Source organism: Xiphias gladius, chromosome 1 (assembly GCF_016859285.1).
Source record: "Xiphias gladius isolate SHS-SW01 ecotype Sanya breed wild chromosome 1, ASM1685928v1, whole genome shotgun sequence".
NCBI lineage: Eukaryota > Metazoa > Chordata > Actinopteri > Istiophoriformes > Xiphiidae > Xiphias > Xiphias gladius.
Window position 1 is genome coordinate 33,878,137 of NC_053400.1, and position 27,864 is coordinate 33,906,000.

At 44.8% G+C, this 27,864-nt stretch overlaps 1 long non-coding RNA gene across 2 annotated transcripts in view; it reads left to right on the plus strand.

The window, feature by feature from the left end:
• Window positions 1-2,399: 2,399 nt before the first annotated feature.
• Window positions 2,400-27,864, plus strand: part of LOC120798190 — a 111,170-nt gene continuing 85,705 nt past the window's right edge. Inside the window, exons 1-2 of one of the 2 annotated variants that reach the window (XR_005708639.1) lie at window positions 2,400-2,581; window positions 7,952-8,409. This is a non-coding gene — a long non-coding RNA (uncharacterized LOC120798190). The remainder of the gene's footprint in view (window positions 2,582-7,951; window positions 8,410-27,864) is intronic. The other variant, XR_005708641.1, reaches the window with a different exon arrangement.

The following is a 27,864-nucleotide window of genomic DNA, read 5'->3' on the forward strand; positions in this document are numbered from 1 at the left end:
TGTCAGATCCACAGACTTCCCTTAAAATCCCTGAGTGGAGACAGAGCGGGGGTGATGGTGCCACGCTTCACTGCCATCTTTCATTTAGTCAGTTAGGTCTGTACAGTGGGCCACTCGGGACAAAAACTTTCATAAAATTTGCTCGTCCAATGGGAGTGAATGTTTTTTACAGATGGATGTCATAAGAGGATTTAACATGAAGACTGGATGGCTGTAATCCCCACATTAACTGTAAAAAGAAACCGTTTATAGAAAACAATTTCACTCGTAATCTTTCTAAATCTTTTTCCATTCAGATTAAACTATAGTGGGATTTAGAGGTTATCAACAAGTCCATGTCTGTACTCTGGTTTCTGCAGAGAGACCGAGATCAAATGATAGTTTAAGTCCGTTTTTACGTAAAAATGGGAATTTTTCTCAGACTCCAGCTATTCAAATGTGAGGACCTGCTGCTTTCCTCTGAATTAAGTGATAGTAAACTCATTGGGCTTAGGTTTTGATCTTCGTCAGACAAAACAAGCAATTTATTGCTATCACCTTAGACAATAGGTAATTTATATTTATCTTCGGACCTTTTGGTTGGCCAAATGATTAATCGATAAAGAAAATAATCATTAGTTGCAGCCCTACTGCTGTGCATGGTCAGTTTCTACATTTACATTTTGTCAAATCCACAGTATTGCAATTTAAATTCAAATTAAAATATGGACAAATACTGAGGCCATAAGTCGCCCTAACACACCCCTCACCACTCCCAGAAAAATCTGACCAAAAAACAATCTCAATTAAAAAAAAAAAAAATTCAGTTTTTTTATTTTTCTGCATAAACTGCTATCCTTTAGTCTGCCGCTTGTTTCATTCGCCACAGCAGACCGGCGGGGAAAAGCACAGGTGTAATTAATAACGTTGACGTCTTGTCTCAGTAAGCCACAATACCGGTGACTTCAGTTTTTCTGTAAGTTGCACCAGTCTGTGACAGTTAACTGGACTCAACCCGGAGCTACAAAGCCTGTTTACGTTTCTGTTCATGTAGGGTTGACATATTTAATGTTCAGAAAGGAGCTAGCTTAGTAAAGCTAACTTTCTTAGCCAGGCCTACATTTCTGGGCAACTGGACCACCTTTAGCGTTAGCTTTGTCGCTTTTGTGTTTATTTGTAGCGAAATGATTACTGCGTAGACTTTACACGAAGCTCTGTAAAGAGCAGCGGATTTCGGAGGTTTTTAGTCAGTGACTATGCTCAGCGTTTCTTTGTTTCCACGTATGTTTCGTATTTAATTTCTTCTGGCCATTTTGTTGATGACGCGAGTATGTGGATGACGTACGTTGATGTCAGTTACGGTCCGTGTAAGTTAGGTCTCTCGCATAAGTCATGTCGTATTCACGTGCTCCTCGGATGGTCCCGTTTTCCCGAGTTGGGAAGTCGCTCTTCCTACTCCGGCGTGTTCGTGTGCTTTTAAGTCGGCATGTGGAAACAACATGGACGCTACAATGATGACATGTTGTATTTTATTGCTCAGAGCATCCCAGAGTCGCTGCTGCACCAGTAAATTCCCTGGAACCACTAAAATATTGCTTCTCCCGACTTGTTAGCAGGGTCACGGCTAATAAATAAACCTTTCTAACCAATCTATGTCACTCCACGTGGACAGTAACTAATGGTTACAACCTAATAGCATATTACAAATTATATATTAGCAAAAAATTGAGATGCAAAGCCTGAATTTGTACCAATCTGAAGTTTCTTACCGTTGAGCAAATGTTTGCTTTCGCCCGCCATCTTTCTGTGTGTCTGACGTCAAGCACTCGGCCAAGTCGCGTGCCGGAGTGTTTGCCAACTCTCCGAGTTGTTCTTCCGCCTTCGGGGGGCGCTGTGCCGGAATTACCCGGTCGGGAGCCCATTTTTCCGATCATTCCGACACCCGGCGAATGCACTATTCCTCTCGTCTGAGGAACGCGGGTGTGTTTTCACCTGGGACTCTTCTTTTGCCGCGTTTTCAGTTCACTTTTAGAGTATTTTGGCAGCTCGAGTTTTTGAGGTGGATGAGCGTTTTATTTTGAAAGTCAAGAGGTAGCTCGAGTCGCGGCTGCTGTCCCACTTCTTGGCCTTCGCGGCTCAGGTGTGTTCATTTTTTCCGATAGGTAAAAACGAACGAGCAGAAAAATAAGAACCCAACACAAGACAACAAAACGAGAACAAGAGGGGGCACAAAGTACAAATAACCACAACATAAATGGGGTAGCACGCTTTCGTTATAAAAGTTATAAATTAATCTAACGCGTTTTCTTGCGCCACGTAAAGCGCTGTGAATTGACTTTAGAGCAAGAAACCTGCCTCGTCTGGCTTCCGCTCGACGCCGGTTCTTTTTCTTACCTTTTATTTTGAAAGTCTCAAAAGGAAATGTCTCCTCTCGCTCCGTCTGTCTCGGACGCCGCGTGGAGCTCCAGCGGATCGCCGAGCGCTCACGCCCCGCAGTCGGCGATCCCCCGCCGGGCGGTCCGTCAGATGGTGACCGGAGGAGCCGGAGGAGCCGGAGGAGCCGGACGCGGCGGACTGCCTCTGACCGACAGCGTGTTTGACGGTAATTGTGGAACCGCTCGGGACGTTTTTATTTCAGTTTTAACCCCCCGGTTCCTGAACCCCCTTCGCTCCAACGTCCCTCCAGTGTCTTATTTATTTGCGGTGCCCAGGACTGAGTTTCTACACGTTTTCGTGTTTCCTGTCAGAGGCTGCGGTTTCACTGTTTTTATTTCAAGTCGCGGGTTTTGTTGTCATGCTTGTGATCATATAACAGTTTTTATTCAGAGATAGGCCTTATTGGTGTCTAATATTCTCTAAAAAGAAAAAAACAAAAATTGATGAGATATTTAAAATGCTGTTTTAAGTGCTGACAGTGGGTTTATGGTGACTGTATCTTTCATTGTATTTTTTTTTACATTTTTAACAGTAGTACGATATTCGCACGATACCTTTGAACACACTGACCTGCACGTCTCGATCAGCAAGGCATGGGGCACGTTGCAACTTTTAAAGATCCAACAGACTTCAGCTGTGTAGCATCTCGGACACGGAGAAACCAACGGTGTCCGAGCTTCGAATGGACAATTTGACATTTCGAAAGTATAAATGTTAACGAATAAATACCAAATATCAAGATCTGAATATCGCAATGATGTAGTAGGTTGCCGGGTGAATTATATAGTAGAAGCGTAATAATAAGTCAAATGGAAACTACGTTCCCTCTAAGTGCGAATATGTTTATTCTGACCTGCCCATGAACCATTCGGAGATGGCAGTCCTACCATATAGGCTAAATTAGCAGCTTTTATCGCAGCTTTTACTGTGTCGTGGCCGTTTGTACAGCAGTGTGCAGCTCTTGCCAAATGTCAGGGATGTCCCGATCACGTTTGCTTCGGCCCGGGTCCCCGATCCGAGCCCCCGTCCGATCCTTCCACAGTATTCGCCTAAACGTTGGTTAAGTATGTGCCCGACACGTTGACGTAACGGCCGCAGGCGCTGAATCCGAGACACCTTGTTTGTCATGACCGGGTCTACTTGGTCCGAAAACCAAAAGTCCAGGTTCCAAGCGGTAAAGTTGAACTCTGAAGCGGGAGAATGTGACATCTGAAACGGATGAGAAACGATGAGCTGGAGAGACGTATCGCTCTGCCGGAGGTGTTGGGACTACAGGAACTGACTGTTCCTTGAACTCCGAGTCGGAGCTAGTAGGAGTCTCTGCAGACCTGCTGAAATGCCCCCTTGGTTTGGGAAAACAGTAGAGCCGAGAACTAAAAACAGATCTGTACCTTTTTAGGGGAAAGAATCGGTGGGGATCGGTGTAGTTTTCCCAGCAGCTTCCAGGTTTCTCTCAGCAGTCTGGTGGTTGGATCTGAGCGTTTCCTGTGTGTTTGGCTGCGAATGTGACTCCTGTTTGGCTTCCTGCTGTCAGATGTCTGCTCTGCTGTATTGCTTCGTGGAACGGTGCCCAGACCCCATAAAATCCGTTATCTGCTTTTAGTTCATTTCTCACATTATCACACAGCGAAAAGGTTCGCGTGAGCCCTTCGATTAACTCGCGGATGTGTGTTCTGTGCGCACATGAAACAGCAGCTTTTAACTGATTAAAAACACAGGATGTGAATCTGAGATACTCAATAAAGACACAGGGTTTTCTGCGTAGTTCTGTTTAAGAAAATGAAGGGCATTATCTAGAAATGACTTTAACCTTTCTAAATTATGATTGTGTCTTTGTGATGGACATTGAATTGGCCGCTCACTGTGATTTTGTAAATCCCGAAAGCACTGCATCTTTACAGGTATGTGTCACGATCAAGCGATTTTCTTACGCTTATCACGAGTTCCCCAACCCCAGCAACCGCGTAGGTCGCCCGTCCCCGCCTCCTGATACGACCGAGAGGAGTTCACCAGCGGCAGGCCGACCGGACCTTCGTCACCATGGTAACAATAATAAACACGCGGTTGTGGTGGCGGAATGGTCACGGGTTGGTTCAGGTTAGGCACAAAAACTACTTGGTTAGGTTTAGGAACAGATTGTTGGTTTGAGCCGACACATGATCATACATGTTTCCAAATGTCAGCCCTGAAAAAAAAACGCATTAACGAAACATTTCATCTTTTGCTACAATTACAACTCAATATAAAAGCAATAAGATGTGAAACAAATAATATTTCTGTGGCTGACCGAGTGACGTTGCCATCCCCACAGCCGACAGACGACCCTTGTTTAGGACACCTTTGTTCCTGAGACACGGGATTCACACAGCTGCTAGAGCTCCATGTCAGCTGCACGTAAACCTAGGTCGCTTCAGGCATTTTAACAAATGCTGGCGGTTTTCTTAAGGGGAAAGTTTAGATGTTGGCTCTGAGACCCGGTTTCAGGTGTCAAAAAAATCCCGTCCGCAGACCTGGACAAGATAGAAGTGTTGCAGTGAACGTAATCCGGAGGACATCGTGTTTCCTGCAAAAGGTATATGACAAAGTAAATTATGCAAATTTGTGGGAGACATGCCTGAACATTTATGAGAGGACTGGAAACTACCTCTTCAGGGGAAAGTGTTGAAGAAGATGGAGGTGTCAAAACTCGGCTATGATTGCGTAGTTTATTAGCAAGCCAAATGGTTTTTGGTATTCTCCCACAGCCGGTTAGCACATGTAGATTGACCTGTTTTCGTACAAAAGAAATTTCGGAAAAACACTCTGAGCAATGCAGCAGATTAATTCATTAATGACGGCAGGCCTGTTTGGCTTAATTTCAGAATATTAAGGGATGTTTTTGTTCCAATGACTGCAGGTTGTGATTAAGTCAAAAATAATAATAACCTGCAGTCAGCTGATAAAAGGCTTCCTGGACAAACAGCAGGAGAGTGCACTTCCCTCTTCTCCTCCATCCCTTCCAATTTCTGTTTTGCTGCTTCTCCCCTTTTTTTTTCTATTTAGTCTTCTATCACTTTATCTCAGTCTGTGTTCCCAGAGGGGTTGAGTGGGCAGATTTTCTCATATTCATCTTTCGCCTCTTCTCGCGGAGGCAGCGGGGTGGAGACTGAAGTAGAAAGAAGCTAAAATGCTGTAAATAGGCTTTTGATGTGCCGGTTTGGGGTACAGACGTTAAAGGAAACTATCAATCTGTGATGTTGTTGCAGAAGCTTTAATTAATGAAAAGGTTTTTGCGATTCACTTTGCTGCAGCATCCACTTGCCGAGCCTGGCTCCACAGTGTTGCCAGGTGTCAGATCAAATATTTCTACAAAGATCACAGGATAAACGTATTTCGGGGCAAACGATCCTATTTCCAAATCTAGAGCCGACACCAACGTGATTTAACCAAACTGCCAGTAACATAGACAGCTCCGGTCGTGGGAGGCTGTGAGTTTCCCCTGTTACTCATAGCCACATATATGATTATGTGAGTCTCTGCTGGTCAGATCACAAATCTGATTTCAATCTTTCTGTGTTGTCTCTGCTGTGTGTAGATCAGGGTGCGTCCTCCTGAAGTCCAGAAGGTGGTGGTAAAGCACCCGAAACACCTTAAGAAGAAGAACTTTCTGCATTTAAGCATTTGGGTTACAACAATACCAGTTTACAGCAATAACCAGACAACTCTTCCTGACTCTCCGCGTTTGTGTGTGTCACCGTAGAAGCAGATTTCTCAACTTTCTTTGCATCTAATAGAAACGCCCATACCGCCCTGTTGTTTGGTCAACCGACTGATTGCTCTCCACAGCCGACTGGATGGATTGCCATGAAAATTGGGTTCAGACATTCACGTTTGCCAGAGGAGAAAACCTAATGACTTCTCAGGCCAAGGGAGGTGACGTGGGACAGGCAGCTGAAGGCATCTGTAGTATCCCCCGACTTTGCTTCTAGAGCCGTCGGGTTGACATTTGTGGTTTTGAGTGAAATGTTTTGCCGACTATTGGATGCATGGCTGTGAAATTTGGTTCAAACATTTATGTCTCCCTTACAATGAAATGTAATAACTTTTCATACTGACTGAATAACTAGTTTTTCATCTAGCGCCATCATCAGGTCAACTGGTCCAATAGTTTGGTTGACGCAAAACTAATGACATTCCCGTCAGCCGCAGCTGTACTTTGTGTTTATCGCTAAACCAGCCTGGTTGTCTTAGTGGATAAAACTATCCCAGAGCCTGCAGGTCTGGGCTTTGAGGCTGCAAAACTGCTTACCAGACGGTCACATGCACGGTGTGCGCTGCGCACTCTCTGATAACCCGGCCTGGGATGGCGTCTGGACTGGCCGCTTTGCGGATGCTGAGGCGTGGGAACGGGATGACCCGAATGTCGGTCGAGTCGGTGGTGGAGGGGGCTCTCTTCCAGAGGCGGATGTTAAAAACCTTGAAACGGGTGTAAAAGGAGGGGACACGAATCCCGACTGCTGAGCCGATGATTAATAAGATTTGGGCGTGACGACTGCTGGGACCCGGCTGGACAAGGTCTGTCCCAGTCTGGGTCAGTTGTTGTTGGCGTTGACAGATAAAATCATGTAGTGTGGGATATGCTAAGACTTATCTTCAGTCTTCAGATCCAGTCGTTCACATAAACATTTTTTTAAACATGTTTATTTGTGACCGATGACGTCACTTACGGGTCGTCAAGGGAGACGTACCGGAAAATAAACGACTTTGCGTGAAGTTAGCTTAGTTTTACGAAGTTCACTCAGCTCCGGTTGCCTCTGTTGGCTCTACAGTCCTACACGGCTCTCCGTCCAGGATCTCAGCAAACTCCGAGCTATTTCCTCCTTTTTTGGCCTTTCCACCACAAACGTCTCTGCAGAGAAACAGTACGAGCTGCTGGTTGTCGTCCATGTTTGTTTAGATATAAGAACAGTGGGCGTTCTCTGTGGGTTTACGGAGTCGTCTACGTCCAGAATCCGAGTGGTTACTGAGCTGCGGTTCGGTGTGTTGTCTAGTGTATTCAGCCATTCGTAAGGTTGATGCTCCTTCCTGACTGTCAGCGTTGGTGGAAACCATCATTTCGAGCTGTTTGTTTAGTCTTTGTAGGTCTCGGCTAATCTGCAGCTTTGTCCCAAGCTTTAATCTTGTTCTATTTTAAGTGTGACATTTATATTAATATTCATAATGTCAGAGTTAAATGTGAATCATTCTCCCTTCGTCTTATCGTGTACTTTTAATTTTTCAACACACTTATAGTGGTGAGTGACTGCCAAAGTCAGTCACAAAAGACTGTGTACTCTCACATTATTTCATATTCAAAGCTGTGAATGCACATGAGTAGAATAAATCTAGAGGTAGTGTTGGATCCGGTGTCCTGCTCAAGGACACTTCATTAGGCAGTTAGTTTGAAACCTTGATCCTCTGGGAGGCTGGAGGACAATCTTCCCGCTGCTGCTTTATTCTGCTTCCATATGTTTCGTGCTTACAGAAGTCATATCTCTTAACAAGTTTCTATCCTCAGCCACCAGATACGTTGATGTCGCCGGTCCTCACGGATCCTCTCCTCAAATCGCTTCTCAGCAGTCTGCGCGCAGATTCCTGGTGACGCCCGGGTCCCTCGGGACTCCGCTGATTGGCAGGGTCCTTAATTGCGACCACCTCTTTGTGAATAATAGATGCTCGTCTACCTAAGTGGAGTGATGAAATATTAAGAGGCCAAGAACATGCTATGCAAGTCTATTTTCGAAGAGGACAAGACCAGGAAACAAGCTAGTCAAAGAATCTCCTCGGTTCAGCGGGAGGCTCGTGTTGTTGATGCTTGGCTCCAGGCTTTCAGATTAGCACGTTTGTCTTGCACGAGAAATCCCTGCTGGAAAACTCTTCTGAATGATGTGTTTTTGCCAAAGTACGACGCCCTCCCCGCCCATTTCCTCAAGTCTCCCTGACAGATTCAAACTCGCCTTGGAGCTGCTTCATCAGGTATATCTGTAAAAAACTAAACACAAAGGTTTAAAGATAAAAACAAAGGTTTAAAAAAAATAGAAAGAAAAAAAAGCAACATCTGTGTTTTTTCTTTCCTGTCAAACTCAATGTGTTTTCAGTGTCTGACTACTTTGTTATTTGTGCTTTTAATTTTATGTTTTCATTCCATAGAACAGATTTGATCAACTTAGAAGTCGAAAACTGGCAGATCTCTTGATCTTTTGTTTTAGGTTTCATGATTAAAAAATGACTCTTATTTAATCACCGCTGGGCTGTAAATAATACAGGATGCATTTTTATGAGATTTTTTACGACTTTATTTATCTGCATCAAAGACCAGACCAAAATTGCGACAAGATTCATTAAAATCAGAATGCTATGGTACTGTCCAGACCACATCTGGGCCTGGATGCAGGTCTACCTGTTTGGGCATATTTTGGATTCAGATCCGATGATACAGATGAGCCAGCCAACAGGGACGGAGCTGCGTGCGCTATTTGCTACGAGAAAGTTGTGGTGAAAGTGCGTAACACATACAACAAACTGTAGCATGTGTTCTTCAGCTGCAGCATCTGAACAAATGTTCAGCACAGTCCACCTGCAAGGCTTCCAATTAAAGCTGGACAAAGTAAGTATACTTGTCTGGATAGTTAAGGTCTGCTAGACCTATATGCACTAAACCAAAGGATTATCAATCCCTCTGTAGCTGGTTTATACTTTTAGGCTAAGGATTTAATTCGGCTTAATTATTCAGCCTTTTTTTATTTGTAAAGCCCTGTTTTTCTATTGTGTTCAGCCACAAGTCTCAAAGGACTGCCTTGTCCTTGCCCGTTGTGCAAAATATTCGATGACAATCGGGGCGTGTGCTGCAAAAAATAAGAAATTTAATTAAAGCGATTTGACACGTTTGCAAAATGAGAAGAGATTATTCATCTTCTGTCCAGACTCCTGCACATTTCCAGTTTTGCTAACCCACCAAGCACCTGCAAAGCTCAGCATCGGAGCTGACCCCTACCTGCAATAGTCCTTGAATCAATTCTTGACCCGACCCGGCTTGATATGGTAAAATACACTTAGTTGGCAGTTTATTAGGTACATCTAGCTGAAACTAAATCAGTTTAATCCAACATTCCAACTGTAAATTCTCCTTCGTGAAGGTTTATAATAATGTTCAGTTTGTGTTCAAACTGTGTTAGAGACGAGTGGGTTCAACTGTGCCGTTGTTTTGGAGGATGCGGTTTGTGGTGCTGTTGGGCTGTATTGCATTATACAGAGAGGTGTTAAGAGCTGAATCAACACCTCTCTGAAACAGTACACCCAGCTAAGGCTAGGTCCTAGCTGGGTGTACTGGTGACTGCTCTGTAAACTGCCAGCTGAGTGTAAGACTGTGACCTGACCAGTAGGCTAATGGAATATGTGCCCAGGGAACACAGCGAGGAACTAAATCTGTGTTAAAAAATAAAATAAAGAATAGATAAATATGGAAGGACGCCGTGACACGTGCAGACTGTGCAGGCAGAAGCATCCTGCACCTGGTGTTTTCTCCTGCTCCGACCGCTTCGATGACACCGCTCCAAACCCCTGCGTAATATGACACGCAGCTGGCACAGTGCGGATAGCTTCACCAATTATTTCAGTCCTCTGGCTGGACACAGGGCCGTAACTTTTAACTGCCCTTGTGTTCTTTTCTGACTCCAGCGAGCTGTTCTGAAGGATCCGCGGTTTATCTACCGTGTAGAACAGCAGCAGACGAGCAAATCTCCAAGCAGATTATTTTGTTTCGAGATTAAGGGACTGTTAAGAACTTTTTTTTCTGTCGGACACAAAAGACATATGACATAAATTAGGTTTTTCAATGGGGAGAGGGGGGGGGGCAAAACTGCAGAGGTCCCCATGTATTGCTTCACCTGTATTAACTGTTCAGTTTGCAGGATTACAACCAGTGCTGGTTTCCATGCCAGCAGCTGCAGCAGCTGGCCTTTCAACTAGATTTTACGATATAGATAAAACGAAAAGAATTTGTACTCTGTAGTTAGTAGTTTGGTGTTAATTAGAGGTTCTGAGCCCCCCCAATGTTGCACTCTGTTCTTGCCCATAGGAGTGTGTCTGTTCTGTTAGCCTGATCTTTATTTCATGTGTTCAGCACTGCGTACCTGTTCAGCAGTTATTAATGGAGACAGGGGTTCCAAGTATTCCCTTATTGATGGAAAGAAAAACTGAAAATTAAATGAATTGATTACAACAGGAAACTCAGCAGAGGAGTGATTAAGAGTTAGAAATGACTGGAGGTCTGGAGGTCACATCCCAGACATAACACAGGCCAAAAACATTTTATCACGGCAAGACTAGTCAGTGATTTGGTATGAGATGGCACTGTAGGCTGCAATGCCACACATATATGACTTGTCCTTTATAAATACATTATTTATTTAATTAGTTATTAACAAATACCATCGTATACCATATACCCTGTTGAAGTGTATTAAGGTAAGAAACAACAGACACCACCCAAGCCTGCAGCAAACATTGAAGGCTCTCTTGCCAAGTCCAGCAGAGACCTTAGGGACAGAGAGAGGATCCAGGAACAGTAGCTTCGAGCCTTGTTGGGGACCAGTAAATGGCAGATGTATAGAAGTAATATGCTAAGAAGAGCTTTTGTGTTTATGTACATTTTAATCTCATTTCCGTCGTACCTTTTTAATTTTGAAGTCCTAAATGCATTTTGCCATCTTTGTGTACTGTTATCATGGTTACAGGTGTCACTGATCATTCGGAAGATGGATTCACTCACCTGTTCTCTAAAATACCGTTAACTGTCGTGGCTTAGTTTGAGAGGAGACGCTACATCGTCGGATGCCATCGACGCCGTGAACCTAGTTCAGCGGACATCTAGAGGACGATTTAGAAGGACCGCCGGCACCAATCCTGGAACGCACTCGTTCCCTCTGACCGCAACGTGAAAGATATCCGACTGAAAGTGGCGTCAACGTGGCAATCTAACCTGCTGCCCGCACGTTTGCGAAGTTTGTCTCAGCTGTTTTGTTGCTGCTTCTTGTCTAATTCTCAGCGGCTTGTGGACGAATGTGGTCCATAAATCTGTTTGTTTTTTTTAAAGAGCAGATAGCGTCAGATAACTGTACTGAAAGACACACATCTTTGCGAGGTGTTTCTTATTAATAGCGGAGCAAAAGGTCAAGTGGCTGTATCCACACCTGAACGAGAGGTATTTTGGGCAGCGGAGGAAACTGTTTTACTAATCCGGAGCTAAAGCCTGCGATTCCTCAGATGCCGGTTGTTGAATCAGACTTTGCCTTAAAACTGGTCCAGTCGTCCATCTTTCACGTTGTCATTTAGTTTTTATTCCCTGACTAATAATGTAAAACATTTCGTCATAGTTCTTGTTTTCAAAGGTTGTTTTTTTTAAAATGTACTTTTAGTCTTGTTTTCATTGTGAAATATGTCGTCAATTCAGATTTTTCGTCGTAGTTTAAATGAAAGAAATCAACAGTGTAACCGGTGAGGGCCTGGCGACCCGAACATTAAACAACCCACTGATGTGTGAGAATGTGTAAGCGCTGCTGGTGTGAAGAGAAACACTCATTAACAGAAGAAATGTGAAGGGCCGCAGGTTATTACGTGTTTGAAATTAAGAGTATGTTTGTAGGCATGAGCGTGGGGTCACATGAATTTGTGTGTGTGTGTGTGTGTGTGTGTGTGAGTGTGTGTGTGTGTGTGTGAGAGAGAGAGAGAGCGTAAAAGTGAAAGAGAGTAATGAAAGTGCGGAGATTGGTCTCTACTCTCCACACCTGGTACAGGACAAAAATAGATGCTGTGGGGACAACTACACTGACTACATGTGACAGCCGTATTCAAACTGTGTGTGCGCGTGCCTGCCTGCGTGTGTGTGTGCGCGTGTGCGTGGAGGAGTGCGTAGTGGCGTTGTAGACCGCGGTGACTCGGCATATGTAGGCCACTGTAGCTCTGCCTCGTTTACTGCAAACTAAATCATCTCTGAGGGCGGATGCAGTAGTTGTACTTGGACTCGTCACTTCTAGTTAAATGATATTCTCTCACCGGTAGATTTTTTTTTTTTCTGCTTCCTCTGTACACATATTACAGCCAGGCTTTGTACTGTGCCATGTGGCCTGAATCATATTTTATCTCGATTAAAAACTTGTAGAAAAGCATCTAAAAGCAAACTGCGGGAGCTCTGATGTGCCTGTTAGCTAATGGAAGGAGTAAAAAAAGCAAAGATAAGTCTGCCTTTGTGTTTTGCATCCATAATTAGTCCTTTTGCATGAAAAAACATTGATATTTTGAAAGAATAATGTTAACCCATTTACATTTTCTCCACCTGAAGGCAGAGAGGGGAATATTCTTATTCCTTGTGGGAGGGTGATTTTCCAAAAATAACTCGCGGTGTGCCTCCAGAAGTCAAAGCGAAACATTAGTATGCTCCAGATGATGTTGGAGACCTTTGTGGGATTCATACAGACGTGCCATTAGAGCGAAACCTGCAGTGCTGAGAGCAAGAAAGATGCTGCACTCGCCAGAGCGGGCTGGAGCTAAATGACTGGACTCTTCGGCGTTAGTGTTGTGTTAGTGGAGATGAAAGGAGAGCCACGATTTCATTTCCTAACCCGAGGGAGGACGGCATATCTGTACACAGTGTGTTTCTGCAGCTCCGAAGCAGAATTAGCGATTTCAGCCAAAAACATAACGAGAGTCATGTAGATAATCTGAAAATGATGGATTTTGTTTTGGTATCATCCTGCAGCATTAAATGTGGCATTACTACACAATCAGTAGAGTCTAGTGCACATGCGGCAAGGCGAGGAAACTGGATTTATGTGTTTTTCCTTTTCCAGTAAAGCGTATTTTCTTCATATAGCCCAAAACCGCAAATCAAAGACGTGCCTCAAAGGGCAAACCGAGCGTCGTGTTGGATGCCTCGGTGCCTGACGTACGCAAGGGGGCAGAAGAAGAAAAGTTTTTCAGCTCCCTGGAGTTGGAGCGCAAGAGTTTAAGAGGATAATTAACTCCACAGCTGGTTTCACACACCAGCTGTGGAGTCTTAAACTCTTTAAGGTACTTTAAAGAAAAAGAAAAAAATTGTATTATTATTGGATAGGGACAGTGAAGACAGACGTAGGAGGGAGACATGCCGACGTGCCCATGTGGTACGCGCCCCAACAGTGTAGCAGTGTAGCACACAAGTCCGGGGCCCCTCACTTATGCAGCCTCAGTGGCTCCCTTATCCTTTTCATACGTTCACTATCATGGCTGCACAAGTGCATCTGTAGTGGCTGGTAATCAGTAATGAAGTTTTCCCTGTGTGACGCATTTAAGAAAGTCTGCCGAATCTGAACTCTCACCACACTGTAATAACCGTGTGAAGCTTCCAGCGTGAGCTTTTACAACATTATACAACAGTATTTCTCTCATAGTTTCTAGGTCTTAGGCTTTATTATACCCTGAACATCAGACAGAGATGGAAAGCCAGCTGACTCCGGCCCCAACACTGAGGGCGGATTGGTTTATTTGTGCTTGTCCTAATAAAAGACAGAATAAGGCCTCACTAGAATCAAGTTTCATTCGCAGAGTTAAGGTGAATCCACAAATCCATCCACAGATTCTAGCACAGACTGTTGCGCTAGAAGCAGCATAATGACGCCTAAACGTAAAGGCACCAGATTAGAAGCTGTTATCACCCTCAAACTGATTGACTGGGCTCAATAAAGGAAATAATGTGAAGTGAGAGCTCAGTCTAAGTTATGAAACTTTTCTGATGCTGCTGAGGGTTTTTATTACTCAGTAAAGTTTGTAAAGAAAAATGTAAAACTGAGTTATTACTGGAGAAACACGGTGCGTTACAAGCGTCTTAAAACTGTGAACTAACAAAGCAGGATACTTCCCGTTTGCGTTGCAGACGGCTGCTTGAAATAACTGTTATTAGCCACTCAATGAGCTTAGCTCCTCAGCAGCATGAGGAGGTGTTGACGATCGAGTGCGTAGCATCAGCACAGTTATTGCACCGGAGACGTCCTACTGCAGGTGTGGACTAAACCGTGTGCACCTTCTGCCGGAAGGGGGCCGATGTCATTGTCCTACTTCCACTGCTAAGAAGGTCATTTTTTTGACGTTGCGGGTAAAAACAAAGGCTGTTGAGGGCCCTCCCCCACGTTGGGGCCCTCGGTGCTTAGTTCCGTTATTCCCCTCGTGACCGCGCCCCTGGATACGGCACGTCCTACACTTATTTTCCAGTGAAGCGTGACTTGTTTTGTTTTGCCTGAGGTCAGTGGCTCCGGCGTCTCCGAAATCCTTTAAACCTGAGATGTAATTCTTGTTACAGAGTCACTTTGGTGTCAGCTAGAGCCGAAATCTAATACTGGCTGTGTGGCTGGCGGCAAGGTTAAAGGGGTAGTTTGAGATTGTAGGAAATTTGCTTATTCGTGATGAGATGATCGATACCACTCTTATACCTCCGCGTTTAATGCGGAGATAGAGATGTGAGGCGATTAAAGCTTAGCACAGCATAGAGAGCGGAGGCAGAGGGAAACAGCTGGACCGGCTCTCTGCAAAGTTTAAAAATTCATCTGCGAACAGCTCTAAACCTCAGTGATTAACACGATGCGTCTCATCTGTGTAATCCGCTCGCCAACAGAAATGTAGACACAACCATTTCTGGTGTTAGGGGAGAGTTAACATGTCGGAAGTGTTTCTTCCTGAGCAGCAGTTTATCCGTCCACCCAGCGCGTCTCACGTCACTATGGTGGCGAGATTCTGAGAAATCACTTCTCTCAGCTGCTGTTTGTTCGTTTGACCTTTTTGTTTGTGTACGGATTAAACAAATGACATGCAACACGTTCATCTGTGAGAATTACAGGTGCTGGCCGGCAGACCTCTGAGCTGCAGACAGAGCCGTGCTAACTGCTTCCCTGTGCCTTCGGTCTTTGCGCTAAGCTAAGCTAATATTCTCCTGGCTACAGGCATGAAAGTGGAAAGCAAACAGGTGCAGTTGATAAAAAGTCGAACCGTTCCTTTAAGGTCTCGCGTGCTTTCATAAAGGATAAGGTGAGATGATTCAGGTGCGGCAGCGGCGCAAGGACAGAAATAAGAAAGAAATAAAGCAGGAGAAGAAGGGGGAAATTAAAATAGAAATAGAAACAGTACAAGAGCAATTAAATGACGAGGCAAGCGATAAACATACAGTACTGGACCAGTGCTGTAAACTAAAAGCGCAGCTGCTGTCAGAACAGCTATTGAAAAGCTTCTCTCAACCAGCTTTAACACCGATTCTCAGTTACCTCCTCGGCTCACGGTGTGAGGGCCGTGTGCTCTGCTAAACTCTGACAAATGAATCATCGCGGAGTGTGTGAATAGCAGGCCTGTCGACAGCTCCTCCGGGCTCTGTTCTCTCCATCACCGCAGCAGATTTTAATCAGCAGCAGCTGTAAAGGTTGTGTTTTCCATGCTCGGTGTGTTTGAAAGGGGGCTTGAATATTTATGTCTCCCAGTTCGCTGCAGCTGGGCGAATAATAGTCTGATAAATCATAAACCGGCCATTTCACACTTTAAGAATCCTGGGGGATAATCTAACAAGGGTTATTGTGGCGTGGCTGTGTGGCTGAGGTCCGTGTGCTGCGCTTGGCAGGGTTTTGACACGGCGCAACCTTTCACCAGTGCGCCCCCAGCACCGGCGACAACAAGCTCAGTGACAAGTGTTCTGCTGCGGAAACTAATGTTTGGACAGTAAGTCAGTAGAGCGCAGACCCCCGCCGAGGCCAGCGTGAATTCATATTCAATTCATAGTAAATGATCCGGATCTGCACCAACATTTAACGGCTTCTTCCCTGGCCAGTGCCCCATCTCTCCACCAGGTTTGGTGCAAATCGGTTCGGTAGGTCTTTGTTTGAACCCGCTGAAAAATAAAAAGACACAGGGCGGAGGTACCAGAGCTGGGTGATGAATCGATCTTGATAGTTATCACGACAAAGATTCCCACAATACCGATGATAAACTGATGAGCAACATACGGCGAATGTATCCGTCCTGCGTTTGGGTCGAGCCTGATCTGCACACGGTTACGTAGCCGACACGTGTCGGGCCAAGACAAAGAACGGGAACACCCGGCATGTTTGCCTAAAAAATGCCAAACATTCATTGATTGTTGATCAACTAATCAATTCATTGACTGATTAATTGCACATTTTCACTATTTTACTACAACATCCAACCAAAGAAGCCGTGTCACATTTGAGAACTCGGAACCATCAAATGTTTGGCCTTCTTTGAAAATTTACTTAATCGATCAGCAAAATAATTGCCAATTAGTTTTCTTTCGACCGACTTAGCGATGAATGGCGTAATTGTTAGAGCTTTGGGCGGCGGCGAGCATTTTTTCATGAGCGGACACAGAAAGCGCCACGTACAAACACTCAAACTTCATCGACTGAAAACCCAAACAATGGAAATGTCAGCGTCTCTCCAAAGGCTGTTTGGCTGACGGATGGTCTCTGCGAAGCGGAGTCCGGAAACATCACCAGTCAGCACCATGAAGCAAAGACAGAATCAAAATTTGAGGAGCAAACAGTTTAGAATGCGGCGGATTGGTGTCGCTTAAAGTTTTCGAGAGTTCCTACTGTTCTTTGTCTCTAATTGAACACAAGTGTTTTCCTAAGAAAGTCAGTAATCAAATTAATGACGGATAATTGTGACTGAAAGGCACGTGTCTCTCTGCCTCCGCTGAAAGCTTTTGAATGTACTTTTGAAGCAGCTCCAGCCCGTGTCTGCTTGCTCTCTAATTCAGCAATTATGCCGAGAGATCACAGGGCTGCTTCATTATAAATGCTCCGCAGTGGACTGCAGAAATGGAAAAGCACTGCAGAGTGCTTTAAAATGAAAATTTCGGATCTATGATTTTGAAAGGAGATCTCACCATTCTCTCACTGTGCATGTCCTCGCACGTCCCAGAATAAAGTGTTGTCTTTTTTATTTTTCCTAAGATGGGTTTTTGTGTTTTTCTCTGTTGACATTTGAACGGGACATTTTTCCAAATCCACCCTCACGAAACACAGTTTAAAAAGATATGTCACTCTAGATTATTATTGTTTTACTTAGTGTCATTATGAATGGGACCTGGTCTTGCACCAGTTGAGCTACAGAGATTTAGATGAGGAAAGCTCGACTTTACGCCAGTGTCGTCCGAGGCGAGAGCCAATCGCGCTCCTGCGCGCAGAAACGGAGTCACAGAGTTGTTTAGTACCCAGAGCGCTTCCGGCTCAGATACGGGGCCGCAGCGCTAATGAGTCTCGCCAGCTCAGGCGCCATAGCTGTATTAGACGAGTTCCAACAACACGTCCTGTGTTTAAGATGAGAAAAGACCACAAACAAAGCTATTCTGTAGTCAGGAAACAAACTGCACAACGAGAAATGAACTATTTCCTCTTGTGAAGCACGGCGGCTACGTCAGGACACAACACAGACAGACACACACACACACACACACACACACACAGATCTACAGCTTTATGAGAGGCCTGAGAATGTCTATTTAAAAAAAATAGCCAATCACAAAGCCCAAGTTGACTTATTGAAACTGAATGTTTTGTCTGGCCAACGGTCCAAACGTATTTGAGAAGCAGGATCTGATGAATGTCTGGCACTTTTCCTTAAAGGATCAATGGACGTATTGATTAATTGACTATTTATTTCGGCCCTGACATGAGTAAAAACCAAAACAAATGTTCCGCGCAAGTTGCTACAGAGAAGGGAAAGCAGAGATCTGTCCGTCCGTCTGTCCGTCCGTCTGAATTTGTTTTGTGTATCGATGAATATTTTGTTCCACATTCACCGATGCAGACCGGTCACCTGTCAAACACCAAGAGGTCAAGACAGAGCAAAGTGGGTTCGTTCATGAAACACAACGTCACCCGGACCAACGGGGTCTTCCATCAGTTCCCCAGGAAAAGCTGCTCTCAGCGGGTTTGTGAGAAGCTCTTAAGGGGAAACTCTTAGTTAGAAATGTTTAGCACCATTAACTGGAATTCTGAAGTAATTTTCTTCAGGTGGACACAAACACGTCTATAGGAAGATCGCGTTGCTCCGTAAGCGCTGGATGTGTAAACAGGCGGCAGTTTGCCAACATATTACAAACACATGTCCGGGCTGTCAGCTTGTTTTGAGTTCTTCTGCCCCCTAAAGGCCAAACATTGATCACTGCGGCTTTGCAGCGATCAGACAGACTTAAATTAGTCCCCAAAAATCAATTCTTGACACATTTCTAGTGCTCAGTCTTATCTCTCAGTCACATACAAATGAATTCATACACTGCTGTGCTATAGAAGTCTGCTCTTTGTGTGTTCGGCGGTTTCTTTGATGCCCATGTAAGAGAAAGCTTTAGATCTGATAAAGTTGCTCTCCTTCAGGCTGCGTGTCCCTTCAGACGGCTCCCCGCGCAGCGCTCAGAGCCCATGGGGGCCGTGAAATGTCCTCTTATGAGAACCAAAAAGCATGAATATTAACATAATTGCTTCCCGTTTAACCCCTTCGCTGTAGCGCATCAGGAGTGCGGAGCTTGTATTTCAGTCTCTGCTGCTCCGGAGGAACGAGAAGTGGGGAGAGATCAATGAGGGGCCTGGATGTAATTGGGTGATTTACTCTGCTCCCCGAGGAGTCTATCCATGAATCGATGAAATGGCAAAGGCGGTAAAACACTGTACAGAGCATCTGCAGGGAGTCATAAATCATGAGCCAACAGTCATGAGGCATCTTAAAAACATCCAAGAGAGAGAGCAAGGGAGAGGTGGTGCAGAAGAGTGGGTGGGCTTCAAAGCAAAATTCTGCTTTATTTCAACTGGGCTCTTATTTTCACAGTTTTGACCATAATTTCTATCAGTGATAATAACATCGTACCCACCGAGTCAAAGAGTAACTATGTCTGTGGTGTGTTCTGAAGCCTGACTGAAATTCCTCCGGGGTTTAGGTTTCTGTTTGTTTTTTTTGTTTTGTTTTTTTGAAGAAAGGATTGTTTTGTGTGTATTTGCGCTGAAACTGGTGTCTTACTAATGAATGGAAGGTTGGGTAGGTTACTGTCTAGCTTGGGTTTCCTCACCGAGGGTTTTATCTCTAATCTTCAGGACGTGACTTGAAACACTGTCAGACAACCGCTTTAAAAAAAATGCTGTAGTTACGGGGTCAACGCATGAGGTGGAGGAGTCACGCCCAGTGACAGCAAAGCTCAGTTAGCGTAATACAGGTGAACCTTCCCATGGTTACAGGTACCTGTGTTTACCTGTTCTAACATAAGCTGCAAGCGTCGCCATGTCCAGCTAACTAACCTACCACCAACAATGAAGCCAAGGAGCCACATTATTGCTCATTGGTTTGTGAGGTTCAAGTTATGTAAGAAAAGAGGCCCCGTTCGAGACCAGCACATCCACTGAATTTTGTGCGGATGCTATCAGCGTCTGGGCTAACGCAAGTCGCGCCGTCCTCCCTTTACACCCCAGCAAACCCGTCGAACTTTACCCAAGATCACATTTCCCAAACAGTAGGTCAGTCCTCATCCTGAAAGCTGTCTCTGTCTCTCGTCATGGTCAAAGTGAAAGGGTCTTGTTTTTAAAATGAGAACAAGAAGCCAAACGGGGCCTGGACGAAATGTGGCCGTCAAGTACACGTTTAGGACCCTATTTACAAGATTCTGGTTCTAATACGAGCCATCTGGAAACGTTTAGACGTCAACTGGAGGGAACGTTTTCAACCAACTCATGGAGCCAACGTTGGCGTAATTGAGCCAACCAAGCTGATCGACTCTTGACGGCGATAGTTGTAACTGTAGTCATAAAATCCAGACATGAGAAGCTGCTTTTTCTCCCTCTGCCTGAGATCAAGGACCTATCGTTAAAAAAATAGTGGCGATGCTTTTATCTACAAGACTGTCCGTAACGTTTCCTGGAAAATACCACGTAGTTTGGTTCTAATTGGAGGAAAAATAGACACAAAGCTGTGCGACTGTTATTCGAGTTAGTTCAGTTAGGTGTGTTGAGTGTATTATTGATTTCCAGATGAATTTCCATGCAGGAAATACTCATTCTTTTTTAATTGGAAACTTTTTTTTTCAATTATTCTGAAATGATGTGTTTTTTAGACACATTTCCCATTTTGCATGTTTAGCACTGTCCTCTGGATAAAAGTCTGAAGTTTGTTCTAGCCTGGCATTTAGAAGTAACTGGAAGTTTACCAACTGATCGCTGCCTATTTTACCTGTAATTAGCACTGAATTACGCGGTTGTTTTCAGGAAAGTTCTTATTGCATTATTTGGAAATGCGAGTATGAGAATCTGCCTGTGCCGCTAGAGGATGGAAACCTTGACAGGTGTAAGACAGTAACTTAACGAACGGTCAACTAGCCGGATTTCTCCTTTAAGCCAGAGACAGGTGGACCCGAAGGCCTCTTATTTGTCGTGGCGTCCGTCTGTGAGGCTCCGTGATTCCTCCCGACGTCCAATCCTGCGGCCGCTGCCACGGATTGTGAAAGGGTAAAGTGAGGCGTGCGGCGTCTCTCGCCCCCTGGCCCAGCGCGGGCAGCGGGTTAATTATCTCTGTGGTTTTTCGGAAGCGGAGCCCACAGCCGGTTTGAGCGACAGCGTCAGCACCTGGTATGACATGGTAGGGAGCAGGGGCAGCTAATTATTTCATGAGCGATCGACACCCGGAGCGCTTCTGCTCTCTCAATTCGGCCTTTTCTCTCTCTCTCTCCCCGCTGCAGTCACAGTATTGTCGGTTTGGTGGAGTTCGAGCTGCTGAGGGCATCTAAGGTTATAGAGTAAAGAGTGCGATGCTCCTCCACTGAGTGTTTCCTCGGCTAAGATTTTCTTACCTCTCTGCGCCTTCCGGGGGGAAAGATAAGCAATAAGCCTTTCCTGTGAAGGTGAGAAGAGGAGCTTTCTGATTTGTTTTGACATTCTTTCATCGGTGCTGGCCTCTTGTCAGGTTTGCCATCTCTGAACTGCCAGAGCTACATTTCAGGTAGGTTTTTTATTTTTTCTCCCCCCCCCACAGTGTTGCCAGTGGCTCACTGCTCCGGCCTAATGAGCCATCTGGGCCTAGCAATGTACTCTGGCACCAAAGTCACACAACATGTCCTAGCGGGGAATGACACCTGTCCGCATGGCCTCAAACCCAATAAAATGCACGCTGGGTGAAGCGGGCTTAATAATGCTGCCGCTGCAACGCGGCTCCACGCTTTCCCTGCAGTTCAAGTTTTGTAATAAATGAATGAGAAGTTATTTGCTGAATAAAAACAGAAACTGCTGTGGAGCTTCGGTGGTGGAATGAAGGAAATATTGCACTTTTTTCTCCACTACGTTCATCTGACTGCTGTAGTTACTAGTTAATTTACAAATTAAGATTTTATCTACAAAACAAACGAAGAGCTTGAAAAATATGATGCTTTGTTGTCGACAGAAAATACAATTAGATTAGTTGATTGACAGAAAATTGATTTGCAACTGTAATGAAAATGATAATTCATGTGAAACTGCAAAACATTTCAAGCTTCATTTCCCTTCAGTATTTTTAATTTATTGGTTATTGGTTGAACGAAACAAACATTGTGAAGGTGTCACCATTTTGTGCCAAGGCAGCGTAAATAAACCAAATGATTTGGTGTTAAATAATTAGGTTTATTAACACCACGTAATAAAGAAATGTTGTTAAGGTATGTGGCAAGTTGCAAACACACTGATAGTGAACAAATCAGTAAAATATTCAGAGACAACGGGTTTGTTTTCCACCAAAATGTCTGATCCTGCAGCTCAACATCCACCTGTAGCGACTCCAGCATCATCAGACTGGTTTATGGATCTGTTCAGACTCTCACCGCACCTGGTTCAGGTCAGGGAAAGATCCTGGTCTGGTTTAATACAGAAAAAGTTCACAGAGACTTGAGACACAACCTGTTTATTTACCCTGAACCAGAAGCACCATCTTTCCCCGACCCGTTGTAGCCTCAGGCACAGTTCAGCAGTATGTGAATGTCATTTCTAGGCGACAGTGTTGCCCGAACAGTTGGGTCAGTCAGATGCAGCAGTAAGTGCTGCTCCCAATCTTTCAGCTGTTTCAACTCTTAAAATAACCAGCTTACTTTTTGAGATCAGTGTTGAGACCCCACACATTTCACAGTGGACTGGCCCCTAACATGGATTTCAGGCGAGAGGTGGGGAGGCCCAATGTCACAAACACTGTTTTTCAAATTTTTGGTAACTCTCTTTTTTTGGAAATAGATGCCATCATCTCTTTGTTTTGCCTCCTTATGTGTCCCATTACTATTTCCATGGTTTTTTTATTCAGGCATAAAAAGGCTCCTGCCGCGAGTTTGCTGCAGTGCTCGAGCTCTAACTGCTCCAGTCAGACATTCAGTAAATCTGTCTCTGCTCCGTTTCAGTGTCTGCAGGATAATTCACATCAGGTCCGTAAACACTTACACCCTGTCAGGTGCCCCCCTCCCCCCACCTTTTCCCTCTTTCCTCCTTGTTTGACTCAAGCTCTCCATCCATGAACCTCCATCACACTCTTTATGTGTTTATTTAATGGACCAATCTGTTACACTGGTTCATTCATGCAAATAACACAGCCCTGCTGTGGTTTGTAACCTGATCATTTGCATAGTAATCTCAGTGGAGGTTGTTCTCGGCTGATATCCGGTGGGCGGGTGACCGAGCCTCGCATTAGCTACTGGAAATAGATTCATTTCTTTCGTACAGAAGAGTATTTTTCTGGCCGCGCTCAGTGTTTTGTGAGTGGATGTAAGCCGCCGGCTGTAGCTGCTGGTTAATGGGCCCTGGTCCGGTTTCACCGTTTGCCTCCATCCACTGTCGGTGAGGGGATCGACTGTGTGCGTGCAGCGCGGTGAGACGTACGAAGAGATGCGCCGCACGCCACGGTGCCGCGCACGCTCAGTGCAGACAGCGGGCGGCGGAGCGCTGAGGAACAGGTATCGGATTACCACCGCAGAAGATGCAACATCCTGTCACATGCAGGCAGAAATCTTCGTACGAGTATCTGGTCTCATGCTTACAACCTCCACTGAGGAGGCTGTGTTTTTCGGTCCGGTTCGTTTGTTGTGTGTACGTTGGCTTAGAGGACATCTCAGAAAGCCTGAGAACAGATATCATTTAGCCCCTGCTTTGGCCCCTTTAACACCCACCCCCCCTCAGGACTACTTCTTGATTTTGATGATTTTGGATACAAAGGGCTGTTTTGGGGTTGGGGAGACACCATATTTTGAAGCGTTTTGAGCCGATTCTCTGTGGGTCCATCACTGAGAGCCGCGTCTTTTACGGACAAGCAGCCATGTGATCTATGGTTAAAATACCAATATTGATTATAGTGGCTTTGATAAATCAATAACCTTATTTGACTGTTTTAACTTGAATTGACATTCATTTTAAAGTGGTTATAATTGTTTTTTTTAACATTATACCAATGACAATGTGAAAACACTGACAAAGTGAAAGGAGTAGAGAATTGTCAGCTGGATCTGCAGCTTCCCTTCGGCTTCAGGGAGCTTTATAGCGAGTTTCAGCTCATTGTTAATCTGTCTGGACCAGAACTTTACTGCTCTGGTTCAATCTCACCGCTCTCATGGCGTCGTTTTAGGAGAAACAGCTGTAAAGAGCTACCGTCCACTACCTGCCCAGCAGCAAACAGCAGACGGACCCAGGCAGAGACCAGCTGGTTAACATGGCGGAGCGTTTAGCAGCTAAAGAGCCAGATGTTTCCCTCAGGAGCTGGTGGAGACCAGAACCAGAGCTAAAAGAGAAGGAGTACTGCACTTAGATTCATCAGTGTGACGCAAACACCAGATTCAGATGGAGGATCATCTTGCTCTGTAACTGCTGGATGTGGAAAGTTCAACATATCAACTGAAAAGGTGATGATATGTCAATTTTGTGTTCACAGTTTGTTTCTCCTGCGCCCAACTGGCCAAAAAATACTGCAGGTTAAAATGCGCCCGCCCTTTTGCTCATCACGTACAGATGAATTCTCCTGGGCATCTTGTTTACAAAGCAGTTACATTTTCTTATTACACCCACCTACTGCGCATCTAAATCTGCGCCGCACAGCCGCAACGTTAAAACCAGTAAGTGGTTTTATGAACAAACAAACAAACAGAGAGTTTACTCAGTTGACAGCGTCCAAAACAATCCCCTTCCCTCCCCCTTTTCGTTCAGTTCGACGGTGTCACGCATCCGGCGCATGTGACGCCAGTCTCCAGACAGCAAAATAGATAATGGGTCATAAACTGGAGCCACAGCTAATGCTGACAACAGATTCCTGCCCACCTTCCCGGGCGTCCCACAGGGACATTTTAATAAAGTCACATAATTGCATGATGTCAGGAAGGACCGGGGGTTGTCACGTGTCCTCGTGGAAGAGCGGCTTTAATTTGAGCCGTGCCACGGTGGCACGACTCGGGTCAGATTCCTGGGCTCTAAATCACACCGCAGCGAGGTCGCCGTGCACTGAATACGAGATAAGAAATCACACCCAACTTCAGAGCCTGACATTTAGCTGCAGCGGCTCCACGGGCGTCCTTGGTGGAGCAGAGCAGTCCTTGATGGAGCTGCGTCTGTATCAGTTAACCACATGGATAATGCAACAGATTCTTCCTCGGGCTCTTCTGCTTCTCAATGAGTAAATCAGTATGTGGCAGCAGTTATAGTCACTGGAATATGTAAATATGGGTTTAGGGCAGGCAGAAAATGTGTTTCTACGGTGTCCGTAGACACACATTTTATCCCGTGACACTATTTATAAAAACGGATCAATGCCAGGACTTCAGGTTAATGTGACTTGAATTTAAAGATCTAATCCACTAGGTTGACACACTTTCTGTTCGTAGAATACGTTATTTTATGTCCACGTTTTGTGCTCTTGTCTCTTTTATTTAGTTCGGTATAGTTATGGATGAATGCAGAATGCTCCGCCAAGAAAGAGGGAAAGATTCTGTGGTTTTTCCTTAAATAATTAATATTTTTACATCAGCAGTGGATCACATGTCTTCCCGTACGTGAAAGGAGTCTCCCGCAGTGATGAACCCACAGAGAATTACCAACAATTTGCAGCTTTACAAGGTGACAATAAGTCACTATTGTGCTGAAAGCGTAAATCCAATGCGTCCAAGTGGCCAAATAAATCGGGTATCGCAGTAATAAGTTCAAAGATGGAAATACATGTCGAAATCATCCCTTTATTTTTGAACTAAAAACGTCATTCCTTGTGTTTCTTGGAAAGCTGCATAGTTTTAATTGGACTGGGGTAAACACAAGATGAAATGTTACAGACAGTTGTTCCGTTTTAAATTTGGTACACGGAGCTGGATGACAACCTCCACGTTTACAGAAGGAGTTGAGGGCTGGACACGTGGCGAAACCCGGCCTCGGCGCCACTGTTCATGCGGAGGTTCCATAACAGTTGACGTAGAATAAACAGCAGGGCATAAATAACAGATGAGCTCTGAGTATAGTTTAAAACAATTTTTGACCCTTTTCTTAAACCCTCACACATATATTTAGTATCATCGAGGGAAATGTTGATAAAACTACTGCAGTTTAAATATTTGGTCATATTGCCCGGAACATTTACAAAAGGAAACCTTTGTGTGGGTGTATTGATCATCCCTTCTGATGGTCATTTGTAGAACTTCTAAATGAAAATCTATCTCCACTATTTCAAAATGATCGATTCACCCGAAACGATCCCCAGAGCGTTCTCGCCTTGAGGAGATGCTCCCATGAAGCACACACAAAGAGGAGCGTCTCCTCCGGTCACACGGGAGCCGTGTGGACTAACGGAGGTCTGTTAGTCCCTCTCGGCGCGAGAGGACCCGGCCTCCGCGTGTCTCCACGAAAAGCCGGCCGGCTGATGAAGCTGCCGGTCGGACGAGTGTGATGGAATGAGAAGAGACAGGGAGGAGATTGGTTTGTCTGGTGCTGCCACAGTGATGGATGCAGAGGAAACCTGGAAGACCACACACACACACACACACACACACGGCCTGCAGCCCACAGCATCTATATTTAACCGTAATAAAACACGATGAGGTGATACATTTCAATTCACATGAAACCATAACCATATCACAAACTCATCTTGTCTGTGTTTGCAGGAGTTTGTGGCAGTGGAACCTTCAATGCAATGAGAAAGAAATTCACTTTTCTAGCTCCTGATATCATTTTCTCGGGGCTTTTTTGTGAGGTGGTAAACTTTTAAATCAGAAGCTGTATTTTTTTTCTTCATAAAATCAAACAAATGGAGTAAGACACTTCTTTTTTTTTTTTTAACTTAGTAGCACCAGGACTGTGATGTCGTTCCATCCGACGCTTTTAGCTCAGACCCACATACCAGGCATCATCGCAGTGATGCAGCGTGCTGCGTTTCAGGGACGGTCATACATTTGAGCCATGGCCCTGGAACCGGGACTCTGCAGCCGCCCATAAAAAGAGTTTCAATTTGTTACGGGAAGAATGTTGAAGATGTGAAGTCGCTGTACGTTAGGAAATCTTCTTAGCGACGGGCCCGTAAAGCCACGAAAAACCACGATTTGCTCCAAACAACGCAGGTTCTGTTCAGCAGCACTGCTGTATTATGTCTTTCGGCCAAAGGTTGCAGCCGCGACCTGCGTTCACCTTTCATCGGGCTAGTTTGTGTTTTCTGTTCCTTCAGTTGTTTCCACCTAATATGTTATCAGGATGGTTGGCCACTGAGTTTCTTCGCTTCATGACTCATTTAAACCATTGTTAACGTAAAAGATTTATTAGTGCAGCTTTAAATATTCAGTTTACCAAATAATAGCATAGAAATAGTTGCCAGGTTGAAGTGACTGCAGATCCAGTCACATTACACTGCAATAATCACGGAAAACAAGAAAATCCCAGGACAGTTGTCGTCCCAAAACAACTCGCCAGCAGGGCCAAGGGGCTTCCGTCTGTTGGTGCCGCCACAGCTTTTCAGGTCGCCATTTTTTTTTCTTGCGCAGACGTTTCACTTTTACTGCCCCTCACCGATCCACCGTGTGGTCAGCAGAAAGACAGATGAAACGCTCCGCACATGAGATGACGTACAGTATAATTAGCAGAAAGGACGGGTTAGAGCGTTCTAAGAATAAAGCAGCCTGCACTGAGTGAAATGTGTTCTCGTGCTCGCACAGCACGAGTAGTTTCCCCCATAAAACTATGAAAAAAGCTCACTGTGTTTTCTCCTAACATTCCTCCCTGTGTCGCTGTGTCTCATTAAACTGATATACTGACCTGATACTGATTTTTGTTTTTCCAAACAAAAGCAATTGGAGGTGAAAAAAACCAAACATTTCTTTGATATCCTGTGGCTGCTTCAAAGTGTTTTGTTAATGGATGCTTTTAATGTGAAGGAAGAGCAATGGGAAATTGT